Raw genomic sequence first — 22,394 nt, forward strand, 5'->3', positions numbered from 1 at the left:
TGTCATAAAGGCAAATTCTAGACTACCGAAACTCTGGGCTGAGGCCTAGTAATCTGTTTTTACAAATCCCCCATATGATGCAATTTAGGCTTAAACCTGAGAACCAATGGTCTAAAGCTCATAGAATTAGTTGATGGTCAAGCCTTGGTTTCAGTGCTTTAGTCCCATCCTTGCTTCAAGCACCTTGATTTTGGCCTTGATGCAATAAATGAAGGTTTATTAATGATGTTAATAATAACTTAGGAAATAATGATAAACCTCCTGTCAAACTCTCTTCTGTCATCATCTACTTTCCTACCTAAAATCTATCTTGAGTGCCTTTTTGTTTGCTGTGATGCATATAAATAGATGTGACTTAAAATCATGAGTTCTCATCTCTTTTTTTCACCAAATTCTTCTTATCAATCACTTGCATGTGTTTATTTTCATATTGTCCTCTAATAATCTCCACCTTCCTCATTTGGTTTGTTTTTCCATTTTATCTTTTTCTATGGCTTCTTTATATTAATTGTGATTATTGCTTGCACCTGCTCTAGCCCAACTTAGCTTAGTGAATGAATTTTAATGCCAAGTTGTTTAGATAGAATTTGAAACTGCAAAGGAGATTTATAGTTCAGGGAGTATCATCTGGAGAAGGCCCTCATTTATTTTCATAGTTATGTAAAATTTAGATCTCCTGTGTCTGTAAAACTGACTGGAAGCAGCAGCAATTGTATTTCACAAGCTAGTCTGTAGGAATGATTTAGACCAGACTCTAAGGTAGGCACTCTTTTCTTTACTTTTCCCTCACCCAGGAAACACCTGAATATCCTACTCCCTAACAAAGAAAAAATAAATTAGACTACCACAAATATACACAAAATCAGAATGTCCTTCTATATTAGGAAGCTGTGTCCAGCACCAGGAAAATTTAAGCAAGCTACTCCTCCCACCTCTCTAAATAAGAGAGACACTTTTGTTATCCTACTTAGACAGATAGCATGTTCCCTTTGGGAGTATCCCCAGAAACTATTACTGTGGCCCTTTTTTTTTTTTAATTCTTTCCAAAGATGACCCTGAGAACAGAAACAGAACTGAAGAGCTACTGTGTGATCATGACTCCAGCAAGCCCAGCTGAATCAGCCAGGCTACCCTTGCTCACTACTGAGCCATGCCAACTCCACCCACTTCCGTTACATTTCCTTTATGCCACATACAGTCATGTAAGAGGGCATAGGATTCAGTCAAAAGCCAAGTTCAAGTGTTGGTTCTACCAGTCACTAGCCAGAGGACACTGTATAAGACATGTAAACACTGAAATTTAGTTCTCTCAGCTGTAAATGAGAAGCCTGATGTGGCCATTCCTCCCACAAGGAAGTCTGAGGATAAAATGAGGACCAGTGGTTCTCAAATGAAGGTACATTTGATCTCCAGAGCATGTTTTACAGTGTCTGGAAATGTTGTTGGTTATGACAACTGCGGCAGAGGACAGCACTGTGGATCTAGTAGGTAGAAACCAGGGATGCTGCTGAACATCCCACATGCACTGTCCTCTGCAACAAAGAATTATCTGGCAAAACAGTCAACAGTGACAAGCTTGAGAAATTCTGGATGAGATGCTTTGTAAGTTAAAAGGACAGTTATTCAACAAATATTCACTGTGTATCAGGCCCTGTCTTAGAAACCAGGCAGTGTTCTGGTGTTAAACCTAGATGCACAGAGATGAGACACCACGTTCAACATGCTTCCATTAGCCCAAAAGGACTCAGTTTATTTCTCTGGCCTTCTAATGCCTTGCTCAGTGTACACTGAGTGCTATACATGTTCTGCTTGCTCATTTAACTGACTCAGTCAAAACAAATTGCAAAGATCCCTTGAAAATTGCCAATGTGTATTCTGTGTCCCAAGCATCCCCGTGTCAGACATCACCAGAGATATTTAAGAGCCAACAATCTGGTTTACTATCTTTAATAGCACTTATCACAATGATATGGACAAAGCCTATGTAGTCAATAAATATTCCAGAACCAATTGTGTGATATCATTAACTTTTCTGGATCAGCAAAAAAAGGACTGAGTGAAGCATCAAAGTTTAATCATAATCAATAATGATAATAATGATGATGATGATGATGATGATGATAATAATTTACACTGATGGAGTTCTTACAATATGCCAGTCACTAACACTTATGTTTATCTGATGCTCGCAACCAACCTGTGTCTTCATTTTACATGTAAGGCAACTGAGACACCAAGAGATTAGGTAAGTTTCCTCAAGACATATAGCAAATTAGTATTAGAACTGTGATTTGGACCTCAAGATAGTATCACTCCAGAGTCCATGAGCTTTATCTATCACGCTATTTATCACTGGAGCCTAGAAGCAGCTAAATATATGTCATATAGCAAAGCACAGTGATGGAAGACATTCAGCACAGGAAGAATCAGTGAATCAATTCAATTTACGAAGATATTCAAATGAAATAGTGCCCACCTGACTGACAGTTGCCAGCACACACGAAAAAAGGTGCTGACATATTTGGGCCAAGTCATTACTGATGCTGTAGCCCTTACAGAGAACTGAGGCCCTTTGATTTGATCAAACTATTTAAATGGCCAAGAACATGACCTTGTTGTTACCAAACATGTGTTCACTGCAGATGACATTTCAGTAGGTTTCTGAAGGAGAAATGGCTACTTTCACTTTGCTCCTATATGTTGAGCAAAACAGCCCGTTACCTCTGGTCCCTGCAAAAGGAAAGTTCAAAGGCAAACAGAGGAGAAAAATTCCATCAGGTAGACAATGTAAAACGACGCACCATGCAGGACTATGGAAGGATGGGCTTCGAAGCCTCAAGAGCAATCTCAGCAACTGCCTCATCTGCCTTCCTGTTTCCCTCTTTTTTTGCCAAATAAGACTGGACGTGATGCAAGTCCTTCAGTACAAAGCAGGTTCTCTTTCACACAAACACACCCAAGTTTCTCTCCTTTGGCCCAAAATGCACAGAAGCTCTGTTTATTACCAGAACTTTGACAGTAACAAAGCCAAAGAGAATGGACTTCACTAAATCAGATGTTTTGCCTGTTGAAATTATTTAAAGCGAGTTGTTTTATTCTGGCCATAAAATTCTTTAAACAGGTCTGTCTTTTTAAAAAAAAAATCTGAGAATTTAGAAAATAGGTTGATTTATTCATGCACAAAAGTCTCATTTTCAGTGTTTGTAATACAGCTCGTTGACCAATCCTTCAAAATATAGCTATGAACAAAAACCTTTCTACACATCGCATAATTAGCTCATAAAAAAGATGCTCACTGTTTCATACAATGCGAGAATTCTTTAAAAATATCACTTTATTTCATTCAACTCTAACATATTCAATAGATGTTCATTTTATAGCACAGAAATAAAATTATACCCAAAATGTTAGCAAAAATAGGTAACCATATATTGTAGTGACTGTTACAAATGTTTTAATCTCTGAAAGCAGAGGTACAGCTTAACTTACTAAAGTCACTGAAGATTAAATTAAAATTTACCTAGCCCTCAAATCAAAATAACTAAGAAATAAATTACGCTTTACAGTGACTTGAAACATTTTAACATCTTTATTATGCTATGATTCCTGTACAGTAAACTACACATATTTCAGATGTACAATTTAATAAATTTTGATAGACATATACACCAATGAAATCACCAACAAAATCAAGATAGCTAACATTACCATCGCTCCCTAAGAGGTGTAAATTTCAAATTCCCAATTTTTATGTAAACTAGCCTACATTTCTCCTCATAAATAGTATATGGGTAGCTATGCAGGAATCATTTGCTCCAGTTAAAAACTGAGAGGGCACAGATGCAGAGAACTCAAGTAACTCCCTGATAATCACCAATACTCACTGGTGGAAGTAAGACTTTAAATCCTTGTCCGCGGAGTTTCAATTCCAATACTATTCTATTGGATGTGCTGTTCCTTGGTGCCTTGTGATAACGGTTTCCACACACTTGCCAAGAAATGAGAACATTAAGGGCAATCATTTTATTCAAGTAAATTATCTATATTTTAAAGGATTGTCTTTTATTCTTCCTATCTTTTTGCAGAAATGTTCTTTTTTAATTAAATTATGCTTCCAGCTTTGTTCTTTTGCCTCAGGATTGCTCTGGCAATTCTGGGTCTTTTGTCGTTCCATATAAATTTAAGGATTCTTTGTTCTAGTTCTGTGAAAAATGCCATGGGTAATTTGATAGGGATCACATTAAATCTATAGATTGCTGTCAGCAGTATGGCTATTTTAAAATATTAATTCTTCCAGTCCAAGAGTATGGAATATTTCCTTGAATCATGTTCAGTTTCCTCTATCTATGTCTTACAGTTCTCAGCATATAAGTCTGTCACCTCCTCAGTCAGGTTTATTTCTAAATATTTTATTTTTTTTTGATGTGATTTTAAAAAGGATTTTTTTTAACTTTCCCTGTCTGATATTTAGTTGTTAGTATACAGAAATGCAACAGACTTTTGTATGTTAATCTTGTATCCTGTTACCTTGCTGAATTCATTTAACAGTTCTAGTAGTTTTGGTGTGGAGTCTTTAGGGGAAAATGTAAAAAAATTAATAAACAGAAACCTCAGTTAAACAGAGTTAAGACCAGAGCAGGGAACTCCCACACCCTGCAACAATAGCAAAGCCTAACAGGGAGAGAAAGACTCCTCTTCTTTCCTGGCAGGAACTCAGCCAGCGCAAAGCCATGGACTCTGTTCACCATGGCTCTTCCAACTCCCTTTACCCCTCTATAAAAGCGTTCTCCTTCCCTTGCTGAGTACGGACTTGCATGTGGCTCACCATAGTTGCAGACCCGAAAATGCAATTCTCAGCTGATACCAAATAAACCCATCTTTGCTGGAGAAATATCTGGAAGTCTGTTTGTTTCAGGTCAACACTAGTTAACTATGTGAGAGTTCAATGTAGGCCTTAGCAACATCCATTCTTTTCAGTTGAGTTTAAGGGTCCAGAAATAGCTGAGGGCTATTTCCTTAGCTAGACAGTGAGTTCTTAAAAAGTAGATCCTGTTTTTTTGTATTTGCAGCACCTAAGCAGTGTCTGGCCCAAAAGAGATAATAATAAAGAGCTTTTTAAAGATAGCAAGTAAACCAAATGTCTAGGGCATATGGTATATGCAAGAGAAAAATAAAAGTACTAAAAATGTATGTGGGGGGAATACTGATCTACATGTTAAGAACTTTAGATTTATTCTTTATGTAGTGGAGTGGTTTGAGATGTTCTGTACAGAACACAATATAGTATAAATTATTTCATACATATGAAAGCACTTAGAACTATGTCCACCACATAGTAAGCTCTATTATTATTTATTATCTTTATAGTATTTATCAGAGCCATGCTTATTTTTCTTTTTCTATGAAATTTTACTTTCATGTACTGATTTATTTATTTTCATACTCATATGTCTAAAACATTGAGTTTGCTTTTAGTATTTTCAAGACATTTTCTTTCCGAAAACAGATTGCAAGAAACCTTCTCCTACTTTTAGTCCCCTACTCTAAAATATGTCTAGTTCCAAAGTGAACTGCCTGCTTTAAACTCCAGAACTCACTTCAAGTTAAAAATAGCTCAACTCTAGTCTATCACTAAACATGAAAAGTTTCAGCTTGAAAGGCACTCCAACATCTGCCTTTGCACCAGAGACCACAAAGCCTGAGTGAGCAGTTGTGGCTACGTGCTTGAAAGAAAGGGATGAGTCTGAGCATGTCTGCTGTGTGATCTTTGCAAAAATGAAGAGGCTGCCACAGAGGAGACCCAGATCAGGGAACTGGATAAATGAGCAGACAGTTCTAGGCAGACCACAAAAAATTAATCAGACTTTGGAACAATTTTATTCTAGTTTGTATTCTTTGTGGATAACCTTCTAAGTAGCAGCTAACTGAGGCTCCTGAAGGCTTGCCAAGTCATCTCGTTGAATGTGTGTATATTTGTATATTGACATAAAGAAAAATGCACTGCCACACTACCAAAGGGTGTCTCTCAGGTAGGTCATTTCCCACTGTGACTGGCTGGGCAACCAAAGCATGGACGATGCGTGAACAGTGACCTGGGAGACCAGAATTCTTCTCCTTTTTCTATAACTAAGTACCTATGCTGCTCTAGGCAATTCACTCCTTCTTTGCAAGCCTCACTTCTCTCATTTAAAAATGAATGAGGGAACACCAGAAAATCTCTAAAATTTCTTATGTTTCTAAAATTCTGAGTTCTTAACCACATCTTTTCAGTAGGTAGCATGATGATTTAACTTAAGAATTGACAAATTATAGCTTGGAGACTAAATGCCTCCACCTGTTTTTATAAAGTTTTATTAAAACAGCCACAACCATTCCTTTATAACCTGTCTACGGCTGCCATCCCCCAATGACAGAGTCCAGTGGTTCCAACAGAGGCCAACTGCAGGAAAGCTGAAAGTATTTACTATTTGGACCTTTAACTTTACAAGAAAAAGTTTGCTATTCCCTGATCTAAGTGAAAGTAGACAGAAATTTTTTCTCCTCTACTTCTTATGCTAATATTGTCTCCAAATATGTGTAAATTAAGAGCCCACCAATAAAAGTTATGGCTGAGGAAGCGTTCACAATTATCAGCTCTATGCTTGAACAGTAAGTATCAGAGTTGTTGGGGCCAGGGCAGGCTGCCTCAAAATATGCCTCAATGGCATCTTGATTATTCTGTGTTAAAGTTACCTGAGAAATGGTCAACGCAAGAGGGACACTTTGACTCTCCTCTTTCCCCCCGCTGAGGGCAGGAAATAGATCTCCCATGTCAAAGGCACATTCCCTGCATCTGGAGACAGAAGGATACTTGTATTACCACAGATTCGTAACTCAGGGCTGAGAAGCCTACAGAAACAAGCCCTGTTACTTCTCTACTAATTCATTACCGAAACCCAAATTTTGCTTTAACTTCTTACTAATTAATCACTCAAACCTAGGTTTCTTTGTCCTGTTAAGTCCTCTCGAATTTACTGTTCGTCTAAAAGTTTAAAAGCTGCCTGCTGTGGCCACTTCTTTGGTTCTATTTCTATGAGAACTCTGTGTGCAGGAATTAAATTTTCCTCCTATTCATCTGTCTTGTGTCAACTTCCTTATTAATCAGCCACGAGAACTCAGAGTAAAGGGGGAAATTTCCCCCTTCCCAAAAGAGCAAACAAATGACAAGTTTGTGGCAAATCATTGATATTCAAACCAACAGAAAGTACCATGTGAAATGCTACTGTCACATCCAAACCAGTTCTCAGGACTTGTGTGGGCACAGTGAACTGAAACACCAAACTGTCACTATATTCAAATAATTTTATTGCACAACTCACCTGAAATAGGTCACTATTTGCTTTATGGGTCATTCAGATGCGCTTTACAAAATGAGGAATGATACAGTATCAAAATTTCCCCATTCTCATTTGAATGATTTAATTAATAGCTGAAGGTGGTAGCTGTATGAGCTCCATGGTGAATCCTATTTTAATTACATTAAAAGGGGCAATGCTAAATCACGCAATGAGTAGGAAATGACTTAAAGAATGTTAGCTAGGCAATAGATATAAAACAATTAGAGGATGATTCACATCTGACTTGACACTTGACTTTAAGTGCTTCTCTTCCTTGTAGGAAATAAAAGCAGTTATTCAAATTATTTGCAGTTAAAATGGTGCATAGCTGAAATGTGAAATATATGTCTTTGGTTCTTTATGGAATGATACTCAAACTGAGCCTCAAAGCATCTCAAGTGGTAAAACCTTCCTATTTCACGTTACCCTTATGAAAGTTGTTCTGTTTTGTCTTCCCTTTAATCCCCATGCTTTTTGTTTATCAAGTGACAATCTCCATTCTTTTTCACTCATTAAAATTTATTGCCTTGTTTTCCAAACCATCTTGAACCGAGTGCCACTTTGGAACTTCTCAGACCTGTATTTGATTTCCAGCACTGTGACTTTGAGGAAGTCATTTAACCTCACCCAGCAAGTCAAGTATTCTATAAATTCAAATTCTTTCAAATTTTAAAAATAACAGTTGCTATTTCATAAGGTTGTTGAGGGAATTTTTTTTCGTGAAAGTACATCCCTGGTATACAGCACATCCTTACAGACATCACTGGTCAGCTCATTTTCCACAGAGGCATAATGACACTCTCTTTCTCCCCTCCTGCATGCACTGGTTTTCCACAACTGTAACATCCTACTAATCATTTGCTTCTTAGAGTTCAGTCGCTTGTATCTAATTTCCCAAGTGCTTAGCTGGTACCTGCCAATCAAATTCTACTTTTGCTAAAATTAGTTCCTATTAGGTAAAATTTGTAAGACATCATGTGTCCCTTTCAGAACGTGGAAATAAGACTTTCTCAAAGATGCTGTACTGGAGGTATTACTGAAGAGATCCCAAAGATTTAAAATGCTGTGAGACCAGCAGTCCATGAAAGCCTTTTGGATCTCTATTACTTCATCATTCTTGATAGTAACCTAAGGAGTGGTTAATTCTTTTCTACTTTCCTGAATCTGTCAAGTATAAATCCACAGAATATATTAACCAAAGTCAATAGGCAGAGAAGAATAAAACATTTTAAAGGCCTTACATCTAGACAGGAAGGCCACTCTGATGATATGTACTTAATCATGTGCGTTATTTTAAAGGTCAGCATTACAGTTCAATTAGTAATTTTATTTATTAGATGCATTTTCCTTAGGAGAATTATTCATCACAGCTTTTAAACCATGTTCAAATCCCAATTACATACATCTCTTGGAAGGAATTCCCATCAGATCTCTTGGTCTGACTTCAGGCTTCTCATTGAAATTGACACTTAATACCATTAAATCCTCTTTTCTCTCAATCATCTCTAACTCTCTGCATAGACATATTGAATAGATAAAATCTTTGCATAAACAGATAGATAAGACCAGAGGGATTGTACTTAAAAAACACAAGGTAAGTAATCCATGCCTTTTGGTTTTTTCTGCTCCAAAAAAAAAAAAAAAAACTTTTGGGAGGAGGGAATAGCTCAGTGATAGAGTGCCTGCCTAGCATATATGAGGTCCTGGGTTCAATCCCCAGTACCTCCATTAAAAATAAACAAGTAAATAAACTTAATAACCTGCCTCCTCACCCCCCCCAAAAAAACAGAGTAACTTCTGACTCTCCAGAAATCAGCTTCAAATAAGTCTAAGGTGGTACTGATGACCTTACTCTAAAATGTCACTTTCTAGAGAAAATAATTTTCAAACTCTGCAGACATAAGAAATTTACTGTACTATTTTTATAATATCCTGTAACTGCAACAGAAGAATATGTAAGAAATGAGAATTATATAAAAAGCGTATTAAGAAATAGTAGTGGAACATTAAGATTTAAGGAATTAAGTACACCAAATAAAGTGGAGAAAGGATGACAAAGGCTAGGCGCTAGCATTCTCCATCACTTTCTCCTAACATAATGCAAAGAAGCAGAGGGCTTTAAGCAGGAAAGTTTGTTTCTTTCAAATTCTCTGTGCAAAAGAATCAAGATCTAAAATCCTACTCTGTATTTGTAAAACACCCAGTAAAACTAAAAACTAGTGCTAAAGTAATCAATTCTTTTGACTACTCAATAGCCTCCTGCCATACATAAATGCTGAAGCAATACAAGGTACTCTTTTCATAGCAAGAGAAACTGGTTATCTTACATAGTCTAAGAACTGTACTTCTGTCACTTGTAAGAATTAACCACTGCTCTTACGGAGGTTAGAACCATGAAGTAAGAGGTGCTCCTTAAGCCATTATCGCTAGAAGGTTCTACAACATGACTGTAACCTAATGCATGAAAAGCCATGTCTGTATCTTTTATCTTGAGTTAAGTTTAAGTAGGATCTATAAACATTTCTACTGATTCAAAATTGATATGCTCCTCTGTGAAAAACAACTGGGAACCTGGGAACTGCATCACAGGCAACTGATAAGAAACTCTTGTTTCTACTTTTTTAAGGAAATAAAATTTAGTTTTAATTTTAAATATTATGTCAATAAAAGAAAACTAACATGTTTGAAACTTGGTTTGCCTGGACTAATGCACCTTTGATGATACAGACAACATTATAAAATGAAAGTGTATTATGAGCATGTAAAATAAATGTGTATGTGGAAGTAACAGTCTATGGTACAGAATATCTTTGTAAACAGAGAAAAGATGAAAGGTTTCAAAGAATAAGATAATTTGTCAAGCATCTAAAAATATTTTCTTTATGAATTTTCAAAGACAAAACCCAGCATTTTTTAACTATCCATGTCCATGTATCACACCACTTGGAATTGTTATTCCTTCCTAACATGTTTTTTTGAACAAATTATCATGGTTTAAACCAACAATTTCTGAGTATCTATTTTCATCAGTCTAGTTATCTGATTGGTTGGCAGTGATTTTCCTTGGCTAATTGGAAAGATTAGCAGTGTCACAGTGAAGGAATTGGTGATAATGAAACCAAACTGCTGGCCTAATGACACAATTTAGATCTCATTAGTCAAGTGTAGAGCTCAATGTATAAGGGCTGTTACAAGATGAAGGGCTAGGATCTCATCAGAGGCTCCTCTTTCCAGCTTAAGCTTGCTGTAGTCCAAACAGAGATGTCAGAAATGCTCTGACCTTACTGAGTTGTAAGGCAGAAAATAAATTAAATAGGATATTGGCTAATTAATCATCAGCTGGTATTATCAAAAACAAGACAGGCATCTTGCTTTGTAGCATTTAAACCTTGTATTCACATTTCTACTACTACAGGCGCTACTTTTTAAGTTGTATTCTCATTTAACAACACTTACCTCTCCTCCTGGCCACCAACAGCTCCTTGAGAGTAGCAATTGTATTTCACTAGTCTTCTCATCTACTCCACAAGTGTAGACATCCATTAAAAGTTAATTGAAGGAACAACTGAATGAATAATTGAAATATGCTAATAAGTGAAACATACAATGGAGGAAAAAAATCACGTAAGAACTAGGATAGATGACCAAGGTTAAACAGGTGCCAAATTAAAGACACATTTTCAAAGTATGTCCATGGAAAAGAGGTCCTTGGAATAGATGGTCTTTGAGCCAAGCAGTCTTGAGACTGGTTGCCACCTGGTGGCCTTAGAGAGTAACTTAACCTTCTGAGTCTACTTTGGTTATACAGTAAACTGTTGAAAAACTGGATCCAGAATTGTAATAGCTCAGACATATTGGAAGCATATTTCCAGTTTACATGAATGTTCCTATCAGGGATGCAGTCTGTGGTTCTCCTATCCCCCTCAGTGTTGCTGTCAGGGTGGTAGGGGCTGAGTTACCATATCCCGGGTCAATTAGAGGAAGAGAAAAAGCATGTGCAGAAAGCACACCCATTCTCCAAAAAGCTCCAAGCCTCAGTGGTACACGCTGCTTCTTCTGCAAGACATTGGGGAGAATTATCCACACAGACATACCTCAACACAAGAGAGTCAAAGAAATGTAGCCTAGCCATATGCCAGCTAGAATCTTATTTCTATGGAAGGAGAAAAAGGATACGGAGGGGGCCCAGAAGTCTCTGCCATACTTAGCTTCTTCATTTGTAAAAATAAGAATAACGACATTCAGCTCAGACTGGTGTCTCCAGAATCAAATTATAAAAATCAACAAATATATCAAGATAATAGAAATTTTTAGATGTAAATTTTAGCTAGCATATTCAGAAGCCTTGATCCTGAGAGTATAAGGGTTTTCATTCATCTTAAGAGGGTAGCCTGCATTATTTTTTATTCTATCTTCTAGCTAGAATTCTAGTTCTAGATAATTCATACAGAAACTTCATGCACTCAATTACCAAATACTCATTGTGCTTCTACTCTGTGCCAGGCACTGTGCTATAGTCACACAACACAGCAATGAAATCCTGTCTTAAGTTATTAAAGAGGTATGACGGGAAATTTTAGAGCATAGTTATTTACGATCTTTTGTAATTTTACCTTCTGAAGGAGTTTAAATTATTTTTTACACTGTTCAGCTATAAGGACAGGATATAAGGAAAACAAAATGTCTGTGTTTTATTTGAGTTACACAGGTAATTTCCCCGATAATTGAAAACCACTGTGATAATAGGCTATTAAAAAAGAGAAACACAGCATGCTATGAGAGCAATTAATAGTGGGATCTGATCTTACACAGGAGTAATCAAAGAATGCCTCCTTTATGAAGTGACATGTAAAGTGCAGCCTGGAGAACAAGCAGGTGTTATCCAAATGACGGGGGGGCGGGGGGGGCGGTCACAGAGCATTCCAAGCAGAGGAATTTTCATGCACAGCTTCCCAGTGCTGGAAGAAGCACGGACACTGACTAAACTAAAATAAGGCCAAAATGATCTGAAGGCATAAACTAAAAGGAGAATAGTATGATATGAAATTAGGTTAACCAGATAATACAGAGACTCAAAACCTACGTCAAGGCTTTTGAACTTTATTCGAAGAACAGCTGGAATCCACACACTATTCTGAGCAAAGGTATAGCTAGCATGATCTAGTTTGCAAGATAAAAGATCAATCTAGCTGAAGAATTAATTAAAAGGAATAAAATGTAGATTCAATGGAACCAGTTCAGAGACATTTGCTACTGTATTACAGGACAAAGGACCATTCTGACTTGGCCTAGTGTGGTAGAAAGGAGATAGAGAGAAGAAAACTGGATCAAGAAACATGTACAAGGTAGAAGAGACAGGATATGATAATTGATTGAATAGAATGAGGACAGGAAGTTGGGATGGGGAAAGACAGATCAGAGAAGAATCCCAACAGTTCTAGTCTGAGTAACAGGGTCGCTAACTGACAACACATCCTGACGCAGGAAACATACTGAGAGAAAAGCCTCGGGGGATGGTGAGCATTAGGGGAAAAGCACAGCATCTCTTACAGATTCCTTCTAAAAGCTTTTTTTTTTTTCTCTCCCAGTATAATGCTATGGGCTGTTCTTAAGTAACTGAAATACTTTTTTAAAAAAATCAGGTATGTGTAAACATGCTCAGAGAAATTTTACATACTATTCAGCTTAAAATAATACGTGGAAAAGTACAAGGAAAGTAAATACCTCACTGACCAGCAGGAACATACTCCTGCATTTTGGAGCTCTTTTTCTCTTTACAATGACTAGTTTAAAAAGCAGACTAAAATTAGGTTGGATGTTATAATTTGACAATAGTACAGAGTAACCTTATCACTTAGTATCTATAGTCCTCCTCTTCCTTAACTGTAAGAGGATGGTTATAATCATTTTTAATGTATGGATCTGTGATTAGAATTAAGCACCTGTCATTTGGATAACACATGCATTCTAGCACATTGTAAACATTCAATAAATCAACTAGTATTATTGTAATATTAGTATTGATAAATATTAATAGGTATTGATAAAACTTTATCAAACAAATTCAGAAATGTTATGTATTTTACACTATGATATTTACTTTCTTTTATTTTGATCTTCATTAACAAAACTAATACATTTTGCCTAATCACAGTACTTCACACTTCTACAGCAACTTATACATTTCAAAGTACTTTCATGTGAACTGGTTCCTTTGAGCCCCGCCACATCTATGTGAGATAATTGTGGCAGGTATTATCTTCCATGTTTGTGAATAAGAAAACTGAGCTTCAAAAGCAAATTCCACACATTATGTGGCTAGCAAATCAAGGAGCTAGAGCACAAACGAGGTCTTCTGACCCTCTAACCAAAAAGCAAAACAGAACCTTATGTATGGTCTGCTGAGGGAAGAAAGCTGCCTTGTACAGGGAAAACTCTCTCAGAAAAAATTCCTTCCAAGGACCCATCTTTTTCTTAGTTTAATACTGTACCTTTGCATGTCAAAAGCACAGTCTGTGGTGGAATTTGTGAAATATATTATGCTGATTTTAGAAAGCACCTGGGATTCTGTTTCACAATTTACGAGCTCATATAAATCTAAACTCATCAGTGAGCTGCTGACTAGAGCCTACCTCAGAAAGAAACATTAACAATACTTGTGTAATATTTTTGTAATTGTAATTCTAGGTCATGAGAACTATATTCATTCAATAAATCTATTCAGCAACAAATGTACAATGATATTTATTATTAGGCTAAACACTAAAGATACAAAAAAAAAAAACTAGACACAGTCCATGACCTGAGAAAGTTCACAATTCAAAGGGTAAAAAGACATATAAACAAATTATTGTAGTAGAATTTCTAACATCATCTTTCTCTATTTTAAAATATTATTTTATCTGCCTGTCCCTCCTCCTGGACTGAGGACTTATTAAGTTACCACCACTTCCTAAGAGAGTTAGGAATCCGAAAGTACGAGAAAGAGACATAAAGGGGCCCAGAAGGAGACTTGCATTTCAGGCAAAGGATTGTAAAAAAGTAGTGAGTTATAAAGCCATATTCCTGTAGAATGCACTGCCAAGAGGGTAGCATGGAGAAAACATAAGATCCTTGTTGGAGGCAGAAAACAGAGACTACGACTACTATTTAGTAGGTGAGGCTGGAAGGAATATGTCCAGCTTTAACAAATTCATTCACTATGAGAAGAGGAGCAGAGTTTGGGGGAAAAAAAGCAGTTTGAATTTAGACACGTCATCTATGGAACTTTCTAATGAAGACAGGTCATTAGATACACAGGACTGCAGTTTCAAAATTAAAGATTTAACAACCAACCGTGAATAAATGGTAATATGATTTCTCAGATAGAAAATGGCTGCTACCAGAGATGCACTCCTTGTAGGAAAACAGATCTTATTTTTAACACCACCCATAGTGTTCCTAGTCTTTAAAAAATAATGTTATACTGCACCAGGAAATAGAAATTCTGAACTGAAAAACAGATTCTTTCCATGTACTGGAACTGGAGGAAAAGTGGCAGGCTCCAACTGTGCTGTGATGGTTAAAGAAGAGCGAGCAGTTTAAAAGAGTCAGGCTTCATCTGCGTATGCCCATTTCAAGCACAATAAGTGAAAATGAGACTCTTTATATATTTTCCATTCAAAACTTTGAAGGAGGGAGAAAAAAAAGTTGAACAGTGCTCTTCTAAACCTTTGGTGCTTCTCGAATTCTCATACTCTTCATTTCTTCCTTGACAATAATTCTCATCAGAAACGTATCTTACCGCAAATTAACATCATTCTTGAAGCTTCACTTAGAGGGATTCAGTTCAAACAGCCTTTTTCATAACAGTTCATGGAGACAATTTCCCTGATTATTTTATGAAGGTTTTAAAACCATGGCAGAAGCACAGAAAGAAAATAGAATCTATACTCCTTATTTTCATATTTTCAAGCAAAGCAGTGAAATGCCATTATAAGGGTAACACAACAAGAAGCAAAAATACTAAATTTTATAACTATCCTAAACTTACCATGCTTTAAACTTCTTTTACTGGGTTAGCCTGGGAAGTAAAAGTCAGTAAAATATGCCATATCTATAAGAGCAAAATTCCAAAGAATATTTAATCCTAGTCTCCCCAGCATTAAACCAAAAAAAAGAATCTTAAATGAATCATGAGAAACACATTTGAGCATACTTTTTTCTCATCTGACTTCCATAAGCATATGAGCTTCAGGCACAGTCTCACTGGATCTAGAAACCATTCTGAACTGCTGCTTAAGAGTCCAAACATAAATGAGAGAAAGAACACATCACCTTGAACCAGAGTACTCTTTTTCCTTCAGTGAGCACTCTTCTCCTTCGTCCTAGGTAATGACGTGTCACAGTCCAATGGCTAATATTACAAACCATGCCCTTTTTCTTTATGCATCACTCCTTACATTAGTGTATGACTTCCACAAACCACACAGAGAAAGACAGACAACTGCAGATTATGAGGAAGAGAGAACTACAAACCAAATACATTCCTTAAGTTCCACATCTAGGAAAGACTGGCTGGCAATCTGTCTGACATCGTTATGATGGGTTGGAATTCAGAAGAGATGACATTTTAGATCACTTCAAACTCTGAAGAAAATCACTGTTCAAGGCAAAGTTAGCAGCATGGATTAACTCTCACGAAAAGTATAGCAGACAGTAGCTATCAGTAACTATGATCAATATTTATCAATTTATTGTCAATTATTACTGTCAATATGATAACTGAATACCTAACAGCATTATTTACAATTGCTAAGATATGCAAGCACCCTAAGTGTCCACCCACAGATGAATGGATAAAGAAATGTGGCACACATACATAAGCAATAGAGTACTACTCAGCTATAAAAAAGAATGAAACTCTGCCGTTTGCAACAACGTGAATGGACTTGGAGGGTTTTATGCTAAGTTACACAGAGAAAGATAAATACTGTATATTACTCACATGTGGAATCTAAAAAAATACAACCAACTAGAGAATATAACAAAAGATGAAACAGACTCACAGACACAGAGGACAAACTAATGGTTACCAGTGGGCAGAGGGGAGGGCAGAGGGGCAACACAGGGGCAGGAGATTAAGAAGTATAAACTATTACGTATAAAACAAGCTACAAGGATTGCACAACACAAGAAATATACCCAATATTCTTAATAACTATAAACAGTATAGCCTTTAAAAATTGTGAATTAAACTTAGCATTGGTATCTTCTTGCTTCTGATAATGGTTTTCAAACACTTTTAGTTTTAGTATTTAGATGTGTTTTAATCTTATTTTGTCTTTTATCCAGTTTTTCAACCTTCATCTTTTAAAACAGGGATTTGGTCCATATAAATTAAATTAAATTAAAAACATAATTAAGCTTAAATCCACCATCTTATCATGTACTATCTGTGCTACCTATTCAGTGTTCCTGTTTGTCTCCTCTCTCGCTTTCCTTTGGACTGACTGAAAATGTTATTATTCCATTTTCCCCTGTACGGCTTGAATGCAAAAACCTTGGAATATTTGAATACATGTCCCCAGTTGGTATTATATTATCATTATATATTTTAAATATAGATATGGATTGTTAAATATAGTGTATTAGTATACACACATGTTAAGTATACATTATATGCATAAATTACAATACTGTTATATATATATTATATATAATTATATATTACATATATTAGACATATTATATATGTAATTTTAAAACTCATAAGATATTTTATTAAGTCAATATTCATTTAGAATTACCAAATATTTGCCCTTTTGTTGTTTTTATTTTTTTCCTTCATCTCTGGCATTCTATCTATAATCTTCTGGTTAATTAACACTCTTACGTACTTCCTTTATTTAAATTTGCTTGTAGCAAAGTATCTCAGTTTTTACCAGTTGTGAGTACCTTATTGAAGGATATTTTCAGTAGTATAGAATTTCAAGTTGGCTAGTATTTCAGCATATTAAATATATAATGTTTTGTGGAGAAAAGGGAACCCGTCTACACTGTTGGTGGGGAAAGAAAATTAGTACAGCCACTATGGAAAATAGCATGGAGGCTCCTTAAATTAAAAACACAGTTACCATATGATCTAGCAATCCCATTACTGGGCATATATCTGGAGAGAGCTCTAACTCAAAAAGATACATGCACCCCAATGTTCATAGCAGCACTATTTACAATAGCCAAGATATGGAAGCAACCTAAATGTCCACTGACAGACAACTAAATAAAGATGTGATATATATACATACATACATACATACACACACACAAATGGAATATTACTCAGCCATAAAAAGAATGAAATAATGCCATTTTCAGCAGCATGGATGGACTCAGAGATTATCACCAAGTGAAATAAGTCAAAGACAATTATCATATAACATCATTTATATGTGGAATCTAAAAAGTGACAGAAATTCTATTTATAAGCCAAAAACTGACTCATAGACATAGAAAACAAACCATGGTTACCAAAGGAGAGCAGGGGAAAGATAAATTAGGAGATTGGAATTAACAGATACATGTTACAATATATAAAATAGATAAATAACAAGGACCTACTGCACAGCAGAGGGAACTGGTTTGAGAAAGTAGTCCAGTTTGATTCCTTTACATGTAGCTGTCCAGTTTCCCAATGCCATTTATTGTAGAGGCAACTGTTTCTCAATTGTATATTCTTGCCTCTTTTGTTGTAGATGAATTGCCAATGTTAAGTATGGGTTCATTTCTGGGCTGTCTATCCTATCCATACCCATATGGACTACTTTCTCCAACTATATACACAAATAAACCCAAAATATAAGATGAATGTAATTAGTGACAACTACTCTTTAATTTTTTTTCCTCTTACAATATTTAAATCTATTGAGACATTAACCTGTTTGCTCTCAGGCAGCACTGACTACTGTATGAATGAGAGAGAAGTAGTATCTCTCTGTCTAAGAGGGAGGGAAATGTCTAACAGAATTCATCTGAAATATTCAGGACTCGCTGTCCACTGAGGAGGTTATCAGGCCTTTTGGCATCTCATTTGATGTCTCCCTTTTATAGCCCTTTCTATTTCCATGGGAACATCAACAGGACCTTGCCCTCTTGCTTTTTTGATGCATGCTGCCTGCTTTCAATTCCTGCTGCACCAGATAAGGAATGGCTATTAATATTGGTTATACTTGTTAATTTTTTTCACAAATAAGCCCAATTCTAATTCATATACTTTCGAATGTCCCTTAATAGTATTTATTATGGTTACAGAAAATCTTGGTCTTTTAAATTCATATACTGCAACAAGTGATTATGTTCAATGAATACAGGAAAGTAGAATAAGAAATGTAGGCACATTAAAAATGGTGTCTTGTAAAAAAGATTTTGTGGCAACACATAGCATTTAGAGATGAATTATTTTGCATGGAGGAGAAAGTTCAAGAAGCACCCGGAATTAAGAAATCTGATAGATAAGTACTGAGGTTCTCTTTCATGTTTTTTGGAAACTGTCTAAAGTAAAATTTATATATATGTAGATATATACACACATATGCATATATTCCTCATTGCTCACCAAAATACTTTAACCTTTCTGAGTATGTTAGTAACATAATAAGTGAGGGAGAATATCTCTGGAATGCATATTCCACTTTTCTTAAGAGAATGAAGTGAGAGAATGTATCTTTGATTTCATAAACCAGTAAACACTCCACATAGAGATCATAACCCAAACACAGATTATTCAAAAAAATTTTTACTCATTCCCTCCTTCTTCTATTAATCAAATTTATTCACCTATGTGTTCATCCATTTAACAAACTTTCAGTAAGTACGTATCATAGTACAATTTATTTAAAATGTTAAAACATGATCCAATTTTTGAGGAAGTTACGAAGAGAAACAAGTGATTATGATACAACTTAACTGAAATTATAAATGTAAACACAAATACTATAACATGAAAATATTTCTACAAAAGTTAGGGGATAACAAAATGCTACTCTATCATAGATTCATTTATCATCATCATCACTGTTCCACTAGAATGCAAGCTTCAAACAGAATTCTGTCCTTCTCCAGCACTTACAACAGTGCCTGGCACTTAGTAGCAGTCACTAGTTATTTGTTTATTTGTTTAAATGATAAATTCTACTACCAATTCCTTGCTTTACACATGACAAAACATAAAAAGCCCAACTGTGTGTACAGCTAAACTAAAACCTATGTCTCTCTGTTCCCAGATTGTTCTTATTTGAGAAGTAAACGCATTGTAAATTTACATCGTATTATTGCTGTTGCTCACCATTTGGGAGTATGAAAATTTGCTAGGAAAATAAATTTTAACAGACAGAAGAGGAGAAATACTTGGAGTTAACTTTTAAAAAGAAATTGTGTCAACACAAATACAGTAAATAACCTGTGTTTTGCAGAAAGCTCTCTACACCTCTAACTTAAAGAAAAACAGAAAAGCAGTTTGCATGCAATTAATAATTTAACATTTTCATACTTTTCCTCCATTCTTCTTATTTCCCATATGGTTTTATATAGAATACTATTTAGTTCACAATAGAAAAATACACTCAACTTAAATGTAGTATTTCATGTAATCTGAGATGCCACTATTTAAAGTATTTTCTGCAGTTGGAAATAACCATAGGTCACTTGTCTCTTTTGTCTCAAAGAGATTTCTGAAATAAATAATTATCTTTTATTTAATATCTCAAGAATATATATAAGAGAAACCTGTTTATGATATGTCAGTAGGTCTGGTTTTTACTCCTGTGAACGTATTTAAAACATAATTTTATAGGTCTCAACGGTATAAAAGTAATTTACTGATTCTCTGCAGTTATCTCACACCGTAAGAATGTAAAACAGTATCTTCCTCTACCCATGCAGCATTAAAGAGTAGTGAATACTAAATATGCAATGCCAAACATGCCAAAACTCTCACAAGTGAAAACTGAGTAGCAATGGATTATTATAAAAGAGGACATGAAAGAAAAATAGTCCTGGTCAAGAAACTTTTAAGAATTTAGAACAAATTCTTCATGCTTAAATCAAAAGAAGCAAATAGTTCAATACCGGCTATAAAGCAGCATAACGAATCCCCATGTTGTACAGTAATGTACTTTCTAATTAGGTTGTACAGACATAATATTTATCTGACACTTGTATCCTGATGTACATTTTACAGTGTTTCTCATGAATATTTCATCTGACCCTTCAAACAACACTGTTAAGTACGATTAAATGAAATAATATATGTAATATGCTTAAACAAGTACTGAGCACATGGTGTTATACTAATGTTAAATGCTATTGTTTTTATTTTTGTATTAATGTGAATCTCAGGGATTTAGAGGACGATTCAGATGATGCCTTTTCATCATTTAGTCAGGTGTCTGTCACATACAATAAATTCTTCAAAAGTTAGCTTTGTTACTGTCATTATTATTATTATTTCTATTTTAAAGATGACATTGAGGCAGAGTCTTACTTAAAGTAGCACAAGTATTTTGTTTTTACTTTTTTATTATTGAAGTGTAGTCAGTTTACAATGTTGTGTCAATTTCTGGTGTACAGCACAATGCTCCAGTCATACATGAATACATATATATTTGTTTTCATATTCTTTTTTTGTAGTAGCTTACAGTGAAAAAGCACAAGTATTAAGCTGAAGATTAAATGCCCAAACTTATATCACTTGACATTGAGCCAGTCATTATTTTCCTTTTAACACTTTCTCCCAACACTTTTATTCTTTCATGTGTTTCAGACATAAAGGGAGACTTGGAAATGTCACTATTTTAGCAACTGAAGAGCAGAATCTGAAATGTACTTACTTAATGCACTGTCACTCATTCTAAAAAACTTTTTGCTGTCTACTTTGTGCTAGACCTGCTAGACCCTCTGCTGGGTATCAGAATTACTCAGTGAATGGCAAGATTCCTGTTCTTCCGGACCTTACAAACTAGCAGACAGAAACTGTTACTCATGGACACAAACTACGTAACTGCTGGTTTGCAATAAGCATCAGTGCTATGACAAACATGTACATAGTACTATAACAATTTTCAACAGGAACAACTGATTTGGCCAAGGAGGTCAGGGATTATTTCTCTAAAGAAAAACTGAAGAAAGGAAATTAGCAGGCTAAGGCAGAGTAGAGCAAGGCAACCATACCAGAAGAAACAGCCTATGAAAGGAGAAAAAATTGCACTTAAAAAAAAAAAAGATATTTAAAGGCCAGCATACCTGTTTCAAATAGAATGAATAGTGTAGTACAAAATGATCTGGAGAAGTTACTTAGGTGATATATCACTCAAGGCTGCGTAAAAAATATTAAATATTTTGTTCTTCATTCTAGCAGCTAAGGAAAACTAAAAAAGGTGATTTAATGGGACAGGGGTGAAAAGAAATCAAGTTTGCATTCCACAAACGTTACTCTGGCTTCCATGTTTTGAACTGGAAAAGGGTGAAAATAAGCATAGGGAGAGCAATCCAAACCATACTGCATGGTCCACGTAAGGGTGCGTGGTAACCTGGACCAGTGTGGTGGGGCCACAACTGAAAAGACGTGGACAAATTCATCTGTGAAGATAAGATGTCATATCAGCAGAGGAATAAGAGATTCAAATTTGTAACTCTTCTGCCTTCCTGTAATAACTAAATCATATGCAGGAATGAGATTGCCCAGGGCAAGATTTAGTGTGAAAAGAGAAGAGAGCCCTAGGACAGAGTCTAGAAGAACTGTGATATTTCACAGTTGGCTAGAAGAGGGTAAGTTTGCAAAGAAGACAGAAAATATCCAGAGAGAACTCCAAACCCAGGAAAATTAGTGTTGTAATAAGACATTTAATATTGGCAAATGTCCATTAGATTTAATGGTATAGAGTTCACAGGAAGAGCTGGTACAGTGATGTGATGTGGAGAAAATGTGATGAGAGGTGATAAAGATGTGGAAACAAAGAGGACAACACAGTTGATCATCATGGG

General features: G+C 35.6%; 1 long non-coding RNA gene across 3 annotated transcripts in view; it reads right to left on the reverse strand.

Moving 5' to 3' along the window:
* The window catches only part of LOC140698284 (uncharacterized), a 249,092-nt gene that overhangs the window by 19,292 nt on the left and 207,406 nt on the right, over positions 1-22,394 (reverse strand). For 2 of the 3 annotated variants that reach the window (XR_012075962.1, XR_012075959.1), the window contains 3 exons: positions 10,833-10,941; positions 6,733-6,832; positions 3,885-3,988 (listed from right to left, as the gene is read on the reverse strand). This is a non-coding gene — a long non-coding RNA (uncharacterized lncRNA). The remainder of the gene's footprint in view (positions 1-3,884; positions 3,989-6,732; positions 6,833-10,832; positions 10,942-22,394) is intronic. The other variant, XR_012075961.1, reaches the window with a different exon arrangement.

Source organism: Vicugna pacos, chromosome 9, assembly GCF_048564905.1.
Source record: "Vicugna pacos chromosome 9, VicPac4, whole genome shotgun sequence".
In the NCBI taxonomy this organism is placed as follows: Eukaryota; Metazoa; Chordata; class Mammalia; order Artiodactyla; family Camelidae; genus Vicugna; species Vicugna pacos.